The sequence below is a fragment of the Lithobates pipiens genome, unplaced genomic scaffold (genome assembly GCF_037356315.1).
Source record: "Lithobates pipiens isolate NorthernLeopardFrog02 unplaced genomic scaffold, aLitPip1_a1.2 Scaffold_8, whole genome shotgun sequence".
NCBI classification, from domain to species: Eukaryota; Metazoa; Chordata; class Amphibia; order Anura; family Ranidae; genus Lithobates; species Lithobates pipiens.
In genome coordinates this window covers 309,150,338-309,165,199 of record NW_027507903.1, presented here as the reverse complement: position 1 = coordinate 309,165,199, position 14,862 = coordinate 309,150,338, and the positions used below count along the sequence as shown (strand labels likewise).

At 40.9% G+C, this 14,862-nt stretch overlaps 1 long non-coding RNA gene across 1 annotated transcript in view; it reads left to right on the top strand.

Annotated features, from left to right (window-relative positions):
* Positions 1–8,517, top strand: part of LOC143963158 (uncharacterized) — a 28,116-nt gene extending 19,599 nt beyond the window's left edge. Inside the window, exons 2-3 of the long non-coding RNA XR_013270892.1 lie at positions 1,847–1,992; positions 8,192–8,517. This is a non-coding gene — a long non-coding RNA (uncharacterized LOC143963158). The remainder of the gene's footprint in view (positions 1–1,846; positions 1,993–8,191) is intronic.
* The last annotated feature ends 6,345 nt before the right edge of the window (positions 8,518–14,862 follow it).

Here is a 14,862-nt window from a genome sequence, read left to right as displayed (position 1 = left end):
TCATGCATGTTCACTTCATGAAATACGGCCCTCTTTGAAAAAAGTTTGGACACCCCTGTGAAAATGTCAGGTTTCTGTGATGTAAAAAAATTATACAAAAATAAATAATTTCAGATCTTTTTCCACCTTTTAATGTGACCTATAAACTATACAACTCAATTGAAAAACAAACTGAAATCCTGTGGGGGGGGGAGTAAAAAAAACGAATTAATGTGGTTGCATAAGTGTGCACACCCTCTTATAACTGGGGATGTAGGGATGTGTTCAGAATTAAGCAATCACATTCAGACTCATGTTAAATAGAAGTCAGTACACACTAGTACTAGTAGGTCTTACCTGACATTTTTTTAGTCGCATCCTACAGCAAAGCCCATGGTCTACAGAGAGCTTCTAAAGCATCAGAAGGATTTCATTGTTAAAAGGTATCAGTCAGAAGAAGGGTACAAAAGAATTTCCAAGGTGCTAGATTTACCATTGAACACAGTGAAGACAGTTATCATCAAGTGGAGAAACAATGGCATAACAGTGACATTACCAAGAACTGGACGTCCCTGCAAAATTGATGAAAAGACGAGAAGAAAAATGGTCAGGGAGGTTGCCAAGAGGCCTATAGCAGCATTAAAAGAGCTACAGGAATATCTGGCAAGTATTGGCTGTGTGGTACATGTGACAATAATCTCCCATATTCTTCATATAACTGGACTATGGGGTAGAGCGGCAAGATAGAAGCCTTTTCTTAAAAGAAAAACATCCAAGCCCAGATAAATTTTGCAAAAACACATCTGAAGTCTCCCACAAGCTTGAGGGAAAATGTATTATGGTCTCATGAAACCAAGTTTGAACCTTTTGGCCAAAAGATGTTTGGAGCAAAAACAACACTGCACATCACCAAAAGGACACCATACCCACATTGAAGCATGGTGGTGGCAGCATCATGCTTTGGGGCTGTTTTTCTTCAGCTGGAATAGACGCCTTGGTCAAGGTAGAGGGAATTATGAGCAGTTCCAAATACTAATCAATAGTGGCACAAAACCATCAGGCTTCTGCTAGAAAGCTGAACATGAAGAGGAACTTCATCTTTCTGCATGACAACGACCCAAAGCATACATCCAAATCAACAAAGTAATGGCTTAATCAGAAGAAAAATAAAGTTTTGGAATGGCCCAGCCAGAGCCCAGACCTGAATCCTATTGAAAATCTGTGGGGAGATTTGAAGAGGGCTATGCACAGGGGATGCCCTCGTAATCTGACAGATTTGGAGTGTTTTTGCAAAGAAGAGTGGGCAAATATTGCCAAGTCAAGATGTGCCATGCTGATAGACTCATACCTAAAAAGACTGAGTGCTGTAATAAAATCAAAAGGTGCTTCAACAAAGTATTATTTTAATGGTGTGCACACTTACGCAACCATATTATTTTATTTTTTTATTTCTTAATTTGTACTTCCCTCCACCTAAAAGATTTCAGTTTGTTGTTCAACTGAGTTGTACAGTTTATAGCCCACATTAAAGGTGGAAAAAATTCTGAAATTATTTATCTCTAATTTTTTTACATCACAGAAACCTGGCATTTTAACAGGGGTGTGTAGACTTTTTATATCCACTATATGAGAGATTTTCCCTTGTTTACCCAGTAAAACATGGTTGCCATTTATTTAATTTGTTTGAGGACAAGCCTTGAGTTACTCTGACTATTGGCAAGTTCTGTGTCCTGTGGAATATCCAAAGCTCTTGTATTGTTTGACCTTGCTTTGCCTTGTCACTTTAGGAAAGGAAGCAGAAGTAAATGTTTGATTGTTCATAGTTAATGTGTTCCTCCTAATATTCCATACAAACCATTTCTCATAGATGAGGTGCCGTACAAGCCATGCATCTGCTGGCCTCTTACATCCTGAACAGAAGAGTGCTGTTGAAAGAAGTGTGCGTTGTATGGGAGACACTGAGCATCAGTTCATCCTCAGGGAGGGCTTTGTGTATACAACATACAGAGGCAGGTGAGTTAAGCCTCAAACAGGTGTCCACCATCCAAACATTGCCTGATAAACAAAGGCAAGCTGGATAGAATTGATCATTCTGGGACAACTGATGCAGAAGAATCACTTTCCTTCAATAATGGTGGCTCTTTCTCTTCCATTGTTACACATTGTGTACTGAAATAATAATGTCTGCAATGTAATAATGTCAATCCTTGGGAGTTTGTTTATCTTAGCTTATTAATGCCAAGTGTAACCAATACTTTTTGTTGTATGAGTTGTTGTAGTGCATAGATATGTAAGGTTTTTAGGTTTTGGTGTGTTTTGGGGGGGGGGGGGTCACCATGTCAGGTTTTTATTACTGTTTGTATCCCTACTGCGAAGTGAAACGTGAAGGAATATTCTTGAAAGGGGAGAGCTTTTCCTATGACAATTCTATAGAATAACACAAAATAATATTAAACCTTAGATGGGCATCTTACCCAAATTTTTATATTTACTGCATGCACTGCCCGTCCTGGTCCCCGCCTCGTTCTTTCGACAGGTACATGGGATGTTTACTAGATTTATCTGGGCAAATAAAAAACCGAGACTGGCCCGGACTCTACTATCCCTACCCAAACTTCACGGGGGTCTCGCAGTCCCGGATGTGAAGAAATACTACCATGCGGTTCATCTCGGTAGGATTATTGACTGGGGTCGCCACCGGGATTTCAAGCTGTGGACCCGGTTAGAACAAGCCCAAACGCAGGTGCCACTACAGGGAGCTATCTGGTGCTATGCACACCTCCCTAAGAATATGAAAAATCATCCCCTGATAGGGGTAACGCTGCGGGTGGGATCGAAGTACTGTTCAGACGGGCCACTATCCACGTCTAATTCTCCGCTCTATCCCATTCTGGGGAACCCTCGATTCCCTCCAGGATTGGACCGCCAAATTATGTCAGCTATGTTTACTAGGAACTGCACGCAAGCGAGGCATTTCCAGACGAATGGAGACTGGCCTTCTATAGAGATGCTGTGTGACGCGTCGGGCCCCTACAAACTGGCTTTCTGGACTGCAGACCAGCTTAGACATTTTCTTCGGGCCCTCCCATCTCCGCAGCAGTTTGGTGTACCTCTGACTACATTTGAGGAACACTGTTCGGGATGCGGGGCACTCCCGAGGACATTGTCAACAATGTACAACCTCCTTATCGCCCCGGTCGATGACTCTCATTTAACCTTCTTGACTAAATGGGGGAGGGAGCTGAACTGCACATTTACTTCGAGCCAGACTCAACGTATGTTAACCTTTGCCCTACAATCTACCATTTGTACCAAAATACAGGAAACTAACTACAAACTCCTGACGAGGTGGTACTTAACCCCTCAGGTACTGCACTCCTTCTATCCGAACACCTCGGCACTTTGCTGGAGGTGTGGTCAGGGGCAGGGCACATTGTTACACATATTTTGGTCATGTCCGAAGTTGTCCCATTTCTGGTCTACAGTCAGGTCCATTACCCAAAAATTCACGGAATACCACGTCCCCGATGACCCGGCCTTTTTTCTCCTACATGATAATACCATGTCTATTAAAAAATACAAAAAGTCCATTCTGTGTCACCTGGTGAATGCTGCCAGAGCCTGCATTCCGCTTCACTGGAAAAGCCAGGCCCCACCGTCGGTGGCGTCCTGGATTCGAAGGGTGGAGAACGTTAGTAAACTAGAGGACCTGGTGCTATCTGGGAGGCAACAACAGGAAAGATTTAAAACCACGTGGGCTCTCTGGCATCAGTTTATCCTCTCCCCTGAAGGAGTTTCCCTGAGGACCCTGTGAGATAGTTTGCAACCTGGTCCAAGTGTATGACGCGGTGTTCCGGAATCAACCAGATCTCTCTCCCCCCCCCCCCTTTTTTTTTTTCTTTTTTTTTTTTCCTCTCTTTCTCTCTCTCTCTCTCTCCCCCAGCCTCCCCCGGCCTTCCTCCCTTGTGTGTCCTTGTCCCCATTACTGTTAGACTCTGACCTCGGACGTTTGATTGTTTACCGGGGCAATGGGGTTCTGGTGTGGGGAGGAGGGGGGAGGTGGCTAAGAATTGGGCGTCTAGTGAGTCCATGGTTACTTCGCGCAGTGCCTCGGCCCGAATGGGCGGTGGTAGCCGGAATGATGATGAACGTGACCTTACGAGAACTCATGTTAATTTAAGATGTACTGTATGTAAGCTATGTCTGCCTCCCCCTCTATCTCTGTATCGAACTCACTGGGCACTTTCCCTTCCTTCCCCCCATGTATCCCAACTGTATGTCTTATGTTATATGTGCACCCAGGTTGGGCATTGTTTAAATAAATAAAGTATATATTTGAAAAAAAAAAAACCTTAGATGGGATTTTTAAGGCACCGAACAAAACATGATATAAATATGAAACTCGTGTTTATTAGCACAAAAAGATTCAAAACAATGACAAGTCATACAATACAACATGGTTTTAAAAGATATGGACCATCAGAGATATAGTCCTCATATCAATGTCCCATGCATGCAATGACACTGTTTTTAGTACATGCATAAAAATAGTAACGTGTTTCAACTCCAAAGAGTCTTCTTCAGGAGCCAAAAGACATGCTGAATTCTAAAATACAAGCATAAATCAAAAAGAGCATAGAATAGGAACACAGTAAATTATGTAACAAAGATCTCAAGCTGTCATACATCACAAAAAATGGATGCTGGTAGATGGAAGTGAAGCCCTCTGCCCAAATCTGTCTCACAGCATGCACTGGTATGAACACAAGGGACACAAAAAGAAACAAACTAAAAACAGGAACACAAATTATTAGAACAAAAAAAAAAAAAAATAGCAATTCTATTGTGTCTCAAGGACAGGAAGTAAAGAGAGATCTCCCCCGGCAGGATGCAGGCACAAAACATAGAGATTTAAGGCACAATTTCTGAACAGTAAGTCAAGAGAAATTCTCCTCACAAGTATAACAATCCTGACAGGAGCTCCCTTTCCACTTTATGTAAAAATAAAGTTTTACTCCAACTTGACCAAATCCTTCAGAAAAGGCCAATGAAAACATCAATTTTCTAACGCCTCTTCATCTATTGCCTCCACTGGATCATCAGCAAATGTACCCACTACATCTTTTTTACCACCAGCTACAACCGACCAGTAGGGAAGGCAAGAGACACAAGAAAAGGTACAGCCAGAGGACTGACTACAAAATGCCAGAACCGCCAGAGACCCTGATCAAAAATGTAGTATATAATACATCTTCTATTTCTTTAACAGAGACTGAAATACTGGTTCTAATTAAAGGTTTTGGGATTTTGTCCTAAAGAAAAAATGTATGATTTCATCTTGAAACAAAACCTTTACCGATTTTAAAGGCATTTAAAATTTAAAGCATATTTTGCATTTCAACCTACTATCCTGAATAGAGAATATTTGCCTTTATCAATTAAAAATGTAAATTTAAGATCTAAAAGTTCTAAGGTACCTCCCACTTCTTGCTCTGCCATTGAGGTGTTCATTGACAAGGTTGATAATGATTTGAAGTCTTTTTTAGAAGACAAAAACGATTTGAGTCAGGAAGAGATTATGTCATTAACCTTCTTGTCAGCTCGGCGAGATACTGTTATCAAGCCCGGCTGACAAAGGGGGAGCTATTGTGATTATGGACACCCCAAAGTACAAAGCAGAAGTGTTGAAGCAATTATCAGATGTTGATATATATAGACGACTGGATTCCAATCCAGTATTTAAAGTACAAACTAAAATTAAGAAAGCTTTGACAGTAGCAGTAAAGTGGTTGTAAACCCTTAAGCCCCGTACACACGAGAGGATTTATGTCCGACAGACTTCTGAAGGAGTCCTGCCGGAGTTCTGCCGGAGTTCCGACAGAGTTCTGACGGACTTTTCGACTGAGCGGACTTGGCCACACACAATCACACCAAACTCCGACGGATTCGAACGTGATGACGTACGACTGGACTCGAATAAGGAAGTTCATAGCCGGTAGCCAATAGCTGCCCTAGCGTCGGTTTTAGTCCGTCGGAATAGCATACACACGAGCAAATTTTTCGAAGGGACCGGGTCCGGCGGAGTTCCGTCGGAAAAATTTGAAGCATGTTCCATTTTCTAAAGTCCGTCAGACTTCTGCGAATCAAAAGTCCGTTGCAGCCCACACACGATCGAATAGTCTGACGGAATCATTCCGTCGGACTTTGGATGTTGAAAAGTCCGCTCGTGTGTACGCCGCATAACAGACCACTTTCACCTACAGATAAGCCTAGATTAAGGCTTACCTGTAGGTGCAAGAAATATCTCCTAAACCTACACGGTTTAGGAGATATTTGCAAAAGACAGGCACCGCTGTCTACGAAGCATGCACCATTGCTAACAGGGATCATGCCGTTAGCAGCGGTTCCTGTGTGCATGCACGGGAGTGATGTCATTGCGCCTCCAGCTAATCACAGAGCCGCGATACCCGGAAGGAAGATGGATGCTTTGTGGAAGAGGGAACAGCGGTGACATCGCTGGCTCCTGTGTCAGGTAAGCGATAGTAGTCCATTATGATTTACCTTTGCAGGGAAACAAAGAGGAAGTAAAACCCATCAGGGTTTACTTCCTCTTTAAAATATGGAATTATTGATGATGAAACACACAGATTTGAATTATGGGAACATCACATTACAACTGTGATGTATATTGTAGGTAAGATCCACAAAGACCCCATTAACCCACCTGAACGTCCCATCGTTTCAGGGATGGGCTCGGTGACAACACCATTGGCACAATATTTAGACAAATGTGTAACTCCATTATTGGTTAACACCAAATCATTTATTTACCAGTGATATCCTTAATAAGATTAATGTTATCAAATTGTCACCTGATCCCATCCTTGTTACATGGGACGTATCCACCCTCTATACCATTATTCCCCATGAACTGGGTATGGAAGCATGTCGACGGCTCTTGGTACAATCAAATTGTTACAATGATCGACAAATTGCTTTTCTCTTGGAATTAATAAAAATTGTCCTGGAGATGAATTATTTTCTCTTCAAGGAAACCCATAATCTACAGCTCAAAGGAGCAGCAATGGGTTCCAATGTCGCACCCCCATACACAAACTCGTTCATGAATATGATGGAAACACCATTTATGTATAATAATACTTTTTTTTGGAACACTGGCAGGGATGGTACAGATTTATAGACGACGTGTTTGCTGTGTGGGGTGGCGACATTGGAACCCTTTTATTATTTGATCTACACCTTAATTACCTTATTCTTGGTTTGAAGTTCAATATGGTACACAGCAGGGTGGAAATTCCCTTCCTGGATACCATGTTGAAAGTGAATCAGACCAAAATTGAAAGCGATCTGTATGTTAAAAGTACAGATCGCAGGTTTTCACCCTCAAGGAGTCTTCAACTCTATCCCCAGAAGTCAATTAATGAGAGTGCAAAGAATAGTCAGTGATCCACAATGTGGAGAAGAGAGATTGAATGAAATGTAAGCTAAACTAATTAGTAGAAATTATCCAGAAGTAGCAGTTAAAAGAGAACGTCTAAATCTAAATAATAGTAGGCTCAACAATAGACATACGAAAAGAATTCCTTTTGTAACAACATTTCATCTGTTTTCTTATGATGTTTTTAATATTATTAAAAAAAAATTGAGTTTATTGAGAGAAAGTTATCCCATTATAGATGAATTTTTGAATCCACCGCTACCCTCCTGTCAATCATTTTATGTGATCTATGCCATAAAATGCCCATGTGGGTTTCTTTATATTGGAGAAACAACTCAAAAGGTTAAAGACCACAGAGCTAGGCATAAATACTCGATTAGAGACAAATTAATACAATTACCCCTGGCTAGACACTTTTTAGAGAAGGGGCATTAAATTTCCCAGTTAAAATATATGGTATTGGAAGCCATTAGTAAAAATAGGAGAGGGTGATCGGGAGTTGGTTTTAAGAAAACATGAGGTTTATTGTCTAAATTTCCTTAATACTATTTCTCCGAAAGGACTAAACACAGATTTAGAGTTATACTTGTTTGTATAACTGATAGGAATATTTATTCCTTCTCCCTTTTTCCCTTTTTTTATTTTTTATTTTCAGAATTATTTATACTCATTCTATTTATTTGTTATACATAATAATAATAATTATTATTTTTGGATCTCTAGATCATGATATTCATATATTTTCTTTGACAGATTAACAATATAATGGTTTCAGATGGAATAGTGAGATGAATATCTGCTTGATTAACCATTTCTGTATCTGTGGCTTTGAAAAAAATCAACCCATGAAGGAATACTATTACAGTATACTAACTGGAAATCTCTTTTAACACTTTACTATGTAACTATTTTTTAAATTATTGAACAAATAAAATTGTGTGCAGCAAGCCTTCAAACTTTTTTCTCATATGTATGGTCAGTGGGAAGACCAGATTGCTTTGCACTAAATACAAACCAGGTGCGGCTCTCTCCAACTACATTGAATATATGAATATATATATATATATATATATATATATATATATATATATATATATATATATATATATATATACACAAGCATGTGTGTTTGAGCTTTGGGGTGCACACCCTAATGCAATAGGCTGTGCATGCCTATGCCCGAACCTTAGTAGCCGCCCAGCTGTATCCTACCTGTCAGGAGGAGGTCAGATCAGTCAGCAGGAGCAGGGCCGATCCTGGTCGGCTGTGCGCTGCACTACTTGCTAGAATCGCCTGCTGCTATCCTGCTGGCATCTAGCAACCAGTGACGTCAGAGGCCGTGGCCGCCCCAGCACTCAGAGCGCTTAGCCTCCACGCCTAGTCAATTAGCTCCGCCTCCACCCACCCACATCTTCCATACTCCATCTTCTTCTGCATGGCTCAGAGCCTGAGGGAAGGGAGCAGGTCTGAAGAGAATTGCTTGTGCCTGTCCACAGTCCACCTGCACAGCACCTGCCGGTGTCTGAAGTGTTGCAGCCTGCCTGTCACTGTTCTGTAGGCTCAGCATTGACCCTCACCCTGTCCATTCTGCCACCAGTGAGTTCCCCATAGCAGCCTTGTCTGCAGAAGCTTGAATCCGAGTACTGTAAGTACATGGTCACAAATCACAAGTTGTATGAGACATGAGAGCCTGAGAGGGACTTGCCTTGCCCAGCCTTGATTAACCACTTCAGCCCCGGAAGATTTGCCCTCTTAATGACGAGGCCATTTTTTGCAATACGGCACTGTGTTAATTTAACTGACAATTGTGCAGTCTTGTAAAGCTGTATCAAAACAAAATTGATGTCATTTTTTTTACCACAAATAGAGCTTTCTTTTGGTGGTATTTGATCATCTCTGTGCTTTTTATTTTTTGTGCTATAAACAAAAAAATAGAGACAATTTTGAAAAAACACAATATTTTTTACTTTTTGCTATAATAATTATTCCCCCAAAAAAAGTCTTTGTCAGTTTAGGCCAATATGTATTCTGCTACGTATTTTTGGTTAGAAAAAAAATCACAATAAGCGTATATTGATATGTTTGCGTAAAAGTTATAGCGTCTACAAAATAGGGAATAGATTTATGGCATTTTTAATCAGATTTTCTGATAAATTTAATTTTAGTTATCATGATATATAAATAATGAATGTGGGGGTCTTTTGGTGGGCATATTTTTTTTTTGAGGGGGGCAGCATTTCATTCTTGGGCCCAGGCAGGACAATGTCTTTGACCGCCCTGGGTTTACCACAGTATTACACATTTACCATAGTATATTGCAGTGCATTACTGCACATTTAGCGCAGTATATTTCAGTGTGTTATTGCAGGTTTACCACAGTATATTGCAGTGCATTAGTGCACGTTTAACACAGTATATTTCATTGCATTATTGCGGGTTTAACGCAGTAGACTGCAGTGCGTTAGTGCACCTTTAAGGCAGTATATTGCAGTGCGTTACTGTACGTTTACTGCAGTATATTGTAGTGTGTTTGTGTAGTGAGTACTAAGTAAAGTGCACCAAACACCACTTTCCATTGATTAAAGTGCATCCACATACACATCTCCCCATCTTTATTACATTTTGTTAATAAACCCCCCATCATGTTTGGGAAGCCAACAAGGAGAGGCAGATGTTCCCATGCCATTGTGAGGAGGCCAGCAGCATCTGTGTCCACAGGCAAAGGTGGGGTCCATCCTCAGGCAGGACATCATTTTCTCTGTTAAGTGATGTTGCCCATGCTATCCAGCCACAGTATGCAGAGGACGTGGTGGACTGGCTTACTAAACCATCCTCATCCTCTATCACCCAAGCAAAGACTCGTGCGCAGTCCACCGCAGCTGTTAGAGTGGCTTATTCTGCCTTCTTGTCCACTGCCAACTCCCAAAGCCTAATTTTTCTGCTATTGTTTGACTGGGGCATATTTCAGTTTTTGACAGCAAGGCCAATTCTTGCTTTCATTAAAAATACCTCTATAGGGTTACGGTGGGAAGGCACCACTAACTCCCAAAGCCCAATTTTTCTGCACCTATTATTTCTATCCAAAGTCTGCAAAAGAGACCCCAGTACTTATTTAAAAAGTCTCTAATCTTGTTCCGAGTGCACTAAATTGTGGTCTTATCATACAGACTGGCTCCCTAAGCCATTGTTTACAAAATAAAGAAAGCTTGCCGGGAAAATGTATTTTTTTTTTACTTTTTAAATATCATTATTTCTGCAGCAGGTTCTATACATGGTATACATATGCCACTTTACAGGCAGACTAGGGAGACCCCCCCAGGCACTATATTAAAAGGAATTTTTCATTTTTATTGTTCAGTAAAGCATCGCTCATTTAAAAATTATGTTTTTTACAAACTTTGTGTTCATTGATTCATCTTACCTAGGGCAGTACCCGGACCCCCATAACCATTGTATGCCTAATTGCTTGCAAATCGAAATGGTCACTTTAGATTTTTCCAGTTCAGGTACAATAGACTTCAATGGGGTTTGTTATTCGGGTTCCAAACGTTTGCGCTGTTCGACAGTTTGGCAGCGAACCAAACCAGGGGTCATTTGGCCTATTGTACTCCATAAGACAGACATCCAGCACGGAGGTTGTGTTTTATAGAATCTCTTGAACTGACTCCAGATAAAGAGGAAAATGCAGAGGATACTAGCCCTAGACGGATTGCTAACTACAGTATGGTAATGAAAATCCATTGCTTTTTCCACAACAAAGATCCACAAAAGAGGTTCCCGGACTTATTGAAACATTTAGGGATTTTGCTTCAGGAGAGGCTGAACCTGCTTGAACAACCACAATATGTGGCAGGTAATGGCTTTCTTCTTCACATTGGTTGTGGGTTCTGTGAGGACAAAAAAGGGAATAGGGTAATGTGTGGGCATCAACATTTTGCAACTATGCACTGACCCTGAGGGCAGAAGTAGGCGGGGCTACTACCATATGTATGCTGCCATGTTGGCACCAGGAAACCATATTTTTTAAACGCGTGGGGAGTCTATCCATCGAGGAGATTTTCCTAATTTTCTTCCAGGCCAGGTGACAGACATCTGAGAAAATACGAAATAAGGAGCAAATCTCCCCAATGGGGAATCAGACAGCATTTTAAAACTTACAAAATATTTGAACCACCCTGATTCTATCCAGATCCAGTTAGACTTGCCCCTAACACATCCTCCCTGTCTTATACTTACCTTTCCCCAATCCAGCAAGATATAATTAATGAGGTCTTAGACCTTGTACACACGGTCGGACATTCCGACAACAAAATCGGTTGGATTTTGTCCAAAACTGGTGTTGCATACACACGTCCAGACAAAGTTGTCGGAAAATCTGATCGTTCAGAACGTGATGACGTAATTTAGTAACGACGGGACTACGTTCAGGCTAGTAGCCATTAGCTTTGGTCTCGTAATTTGATCTGAGCACTTTGTCCGATCGGAATGCTCTACAAACGATTGGACAAAGTCCGATCAGATCGTGTTGTCGGAAAATTTTATAGCCCGGCTCTAAAACGTTGTCGGTCAGATATTCCGACGGAAACAGTCCGATGGAGCCCACACACGGTTGGATTATCCAACAACACGGTCCGATCGGACATTTTCTGTCGGAATGTCTGACCGTGTGTACAAGGGCTAACAGCAGCTGTCAAAATCTGGTCTGGTCCTGTACATGCAACATGCACCCACATTTACTCCAATGGAAAGCTCTGGTGTACAAGCTCATGCTCCAGGCTTATTTTCTAAAGGAATGAAGAAGAGTGCAGTGCGCATGCATGGGACCAGCCAGGAAGATTTAAAAAAGCTGGTAAGTGACCTCAATGGCTATATCTGCTTGATTAGGAACAGGCTGGTATAAAACTGCATGCATATTAAGCAGAGTTTTACAGAGTATATAGAGCTACTTGCATCAGTCCCTGTTCCCCAGATCAAATGTCCCTACTACCCTACAACCAGGTGACACCAACCCTAGTGACGCCACTACATTCTGTTGTGAGTCGGGAATCCCCAGCTGACAGAAGGGACGAGTCACTGTTTGTTATGACGCTAACGGTTACATGCTCCTTAACAACCATCATCTCTGTGGAAACTGTAAAATTAGCAACTGCTAAGTGAATTTAGCAGTCTCCTTCCCCTACAAAAAAATGCAGCAGCATGAAAAACCCATCAAAAACATACCAAATGCATGAATGTTGCACTATAAAAAATCTGATCAATTGTCTATTATCTATAAGGTATGATTTATAGTACAACTCCGTCTGGTTTCTCTTGTGTATGTCACTCGACGATGCATTATGTATATCGCATTTGACCCTTTCTGAACCCAACTTATTTTTTTTTTGTTCTGTTTTTTCCTTTTTCCCCATTTATTTCTCCCTTGTTTTTTTTTTTTTCCTTCTGTACCCTACATAACTTTCAATAAAAAATTATTGTTAAAAAAAAAAAAAAAAAAAAAAAATCTGATCAAATCGCAGCTGCACTAGTGTGAACCAGGCCTTAGTTATTCTTTATGTGGCCTTGTAACAATACTGCAGAATTGAAGAGACCAAACAGGGGTAAGCCCTGGTTTTCACCAGTGCAGTTTGTCATGCGACTTGACAGTTCAAATTCTCATGACAAGTCACATTCCATTTACGGCAATGGAATCATTCAAATCTGTGCAACTCAAGTTGCAGTGACTTTGAAAAAGGTTCCTGCACTATTTCTGTGCGACTTTATTGCGGCTTGCATTGACATCTGATAAATGAAGTCACACAGAATGTCAGCAAGCTGTAATTAAATCGCACTGAACAGTTGGCTTTGATGTTGCGCTGAGTAGCGTGACTTCAAAGCCGCATTGGTGTGAACCAGGACTTAATGTAACACATGAACATAACAAGAATTGGTTTTTGCCCATGTTTGATCCACTTTGATGACTATTAAATCAAACAGACATAAGAACAAAGCTGTCCAAAGCAACCTTTAGGTTTGTGCTGGCCCCATGATGTTGGCATATCTTGTTAAATAAAATTCAAAGTGTACATTACTTGAAAATGCAATTGCTTTTATGTTTTCTACCAGCAGAGAGCAGTGTCTTCTGCATTTCGCCAAATGCTTTCAATGTGAACAGACTATTAAAATGACAAATCTTTATTCTTTTTTTTTATTATAGACACCTTATTTTGATACTGCATGTTTACACAATCTATCTGTCTGTCTCTTTGCCTGTCATGTTTTACATTCTATATATTGGTTATTTAGGTATTTATTACCCATACTTACCTACTGTTCTGGATTTGCTAGCCAAGTGCCTCGTTTTGTTCAACTTAAAGTGGTTATAAAGCCTAAACATTTTTTACCTTAATGCATTCCTACCATTAGGTTAAAAATGTTTAAGTATCAGCATTGCCGACTCATTCCACTTATACTTACCTGAGCCCTCCTTTTCGATCCAGCGCTGTGCCTGTCTGCAGCTCCTCTCTTCCCTTACTCCCACTGCTCTCACTGATTGGCTCCCACTGCTGTCAATCAAAGCCAGTGATAAGGGATGTGATGTGAGTGATGTATCTATAGATGCAGACAATGTGGCTTGTTAGTGAGCCTGCATGAGTACTCCCATAGGAAGCAGCTTTCTATGTGGGCACTCACCAGAGAGGAGTATCCAGGACCTCCGTGGGGGAACTGAGAGGAGGAGGTTCGGGGCCACTCTGTGCAATTCCATTGCATAAAGCAGATAAGTATAAAACTTGAGTGGCGGATCCACCTGGAGCTGCAGCATACATATTTATTAAGTATAAATCCGTTTGTGGAAAAATGGATTTACAATCACTTTAAACCAAGCAAAAAAAATCTGTGCTCGGTGTGGGGAGGTACGGCAGCTAGCAAAGGGATCAATGTATGCTAATTCCACAAAAAGTATCAATAAATAGCAGCACCAAAGAATAATAAGATCAGTCCTTATATCAATATATAATGAAATAAATCCATCAGTGCTGATAATAAATGGATCTTCACTGCATCTGAGCACCACAAACCAAAAACACAATTTATTTTTTAATATATAAAGCAAACTCGCCCATCCATTTCTCCATGCTTTATTTCTGCATTTCCTAGCATTTCTGGTCGTGCCCATCTTGAGTAAGGGAAAATGATTCATGTAGCATTTACTTCCAGGAATCCATCTGGCCTTAGTGCAAGCATGCATCCAGGAGGGTGCGCTGAGCTGAGAAAACCGCTCCTCCTCTCCTCCCCTCCTGAAGACTCCTGGGTTATTTAAAAAATAACCCAGTTGTTGACCATCCTAAAGACTCTTGGGATGCATGACATCACTAGCCTAGGGAAGAAACCAAAAAGCTTAAAACAAGTAAATATGATATAGTTTACTATCTTTTTACTAAAACTAC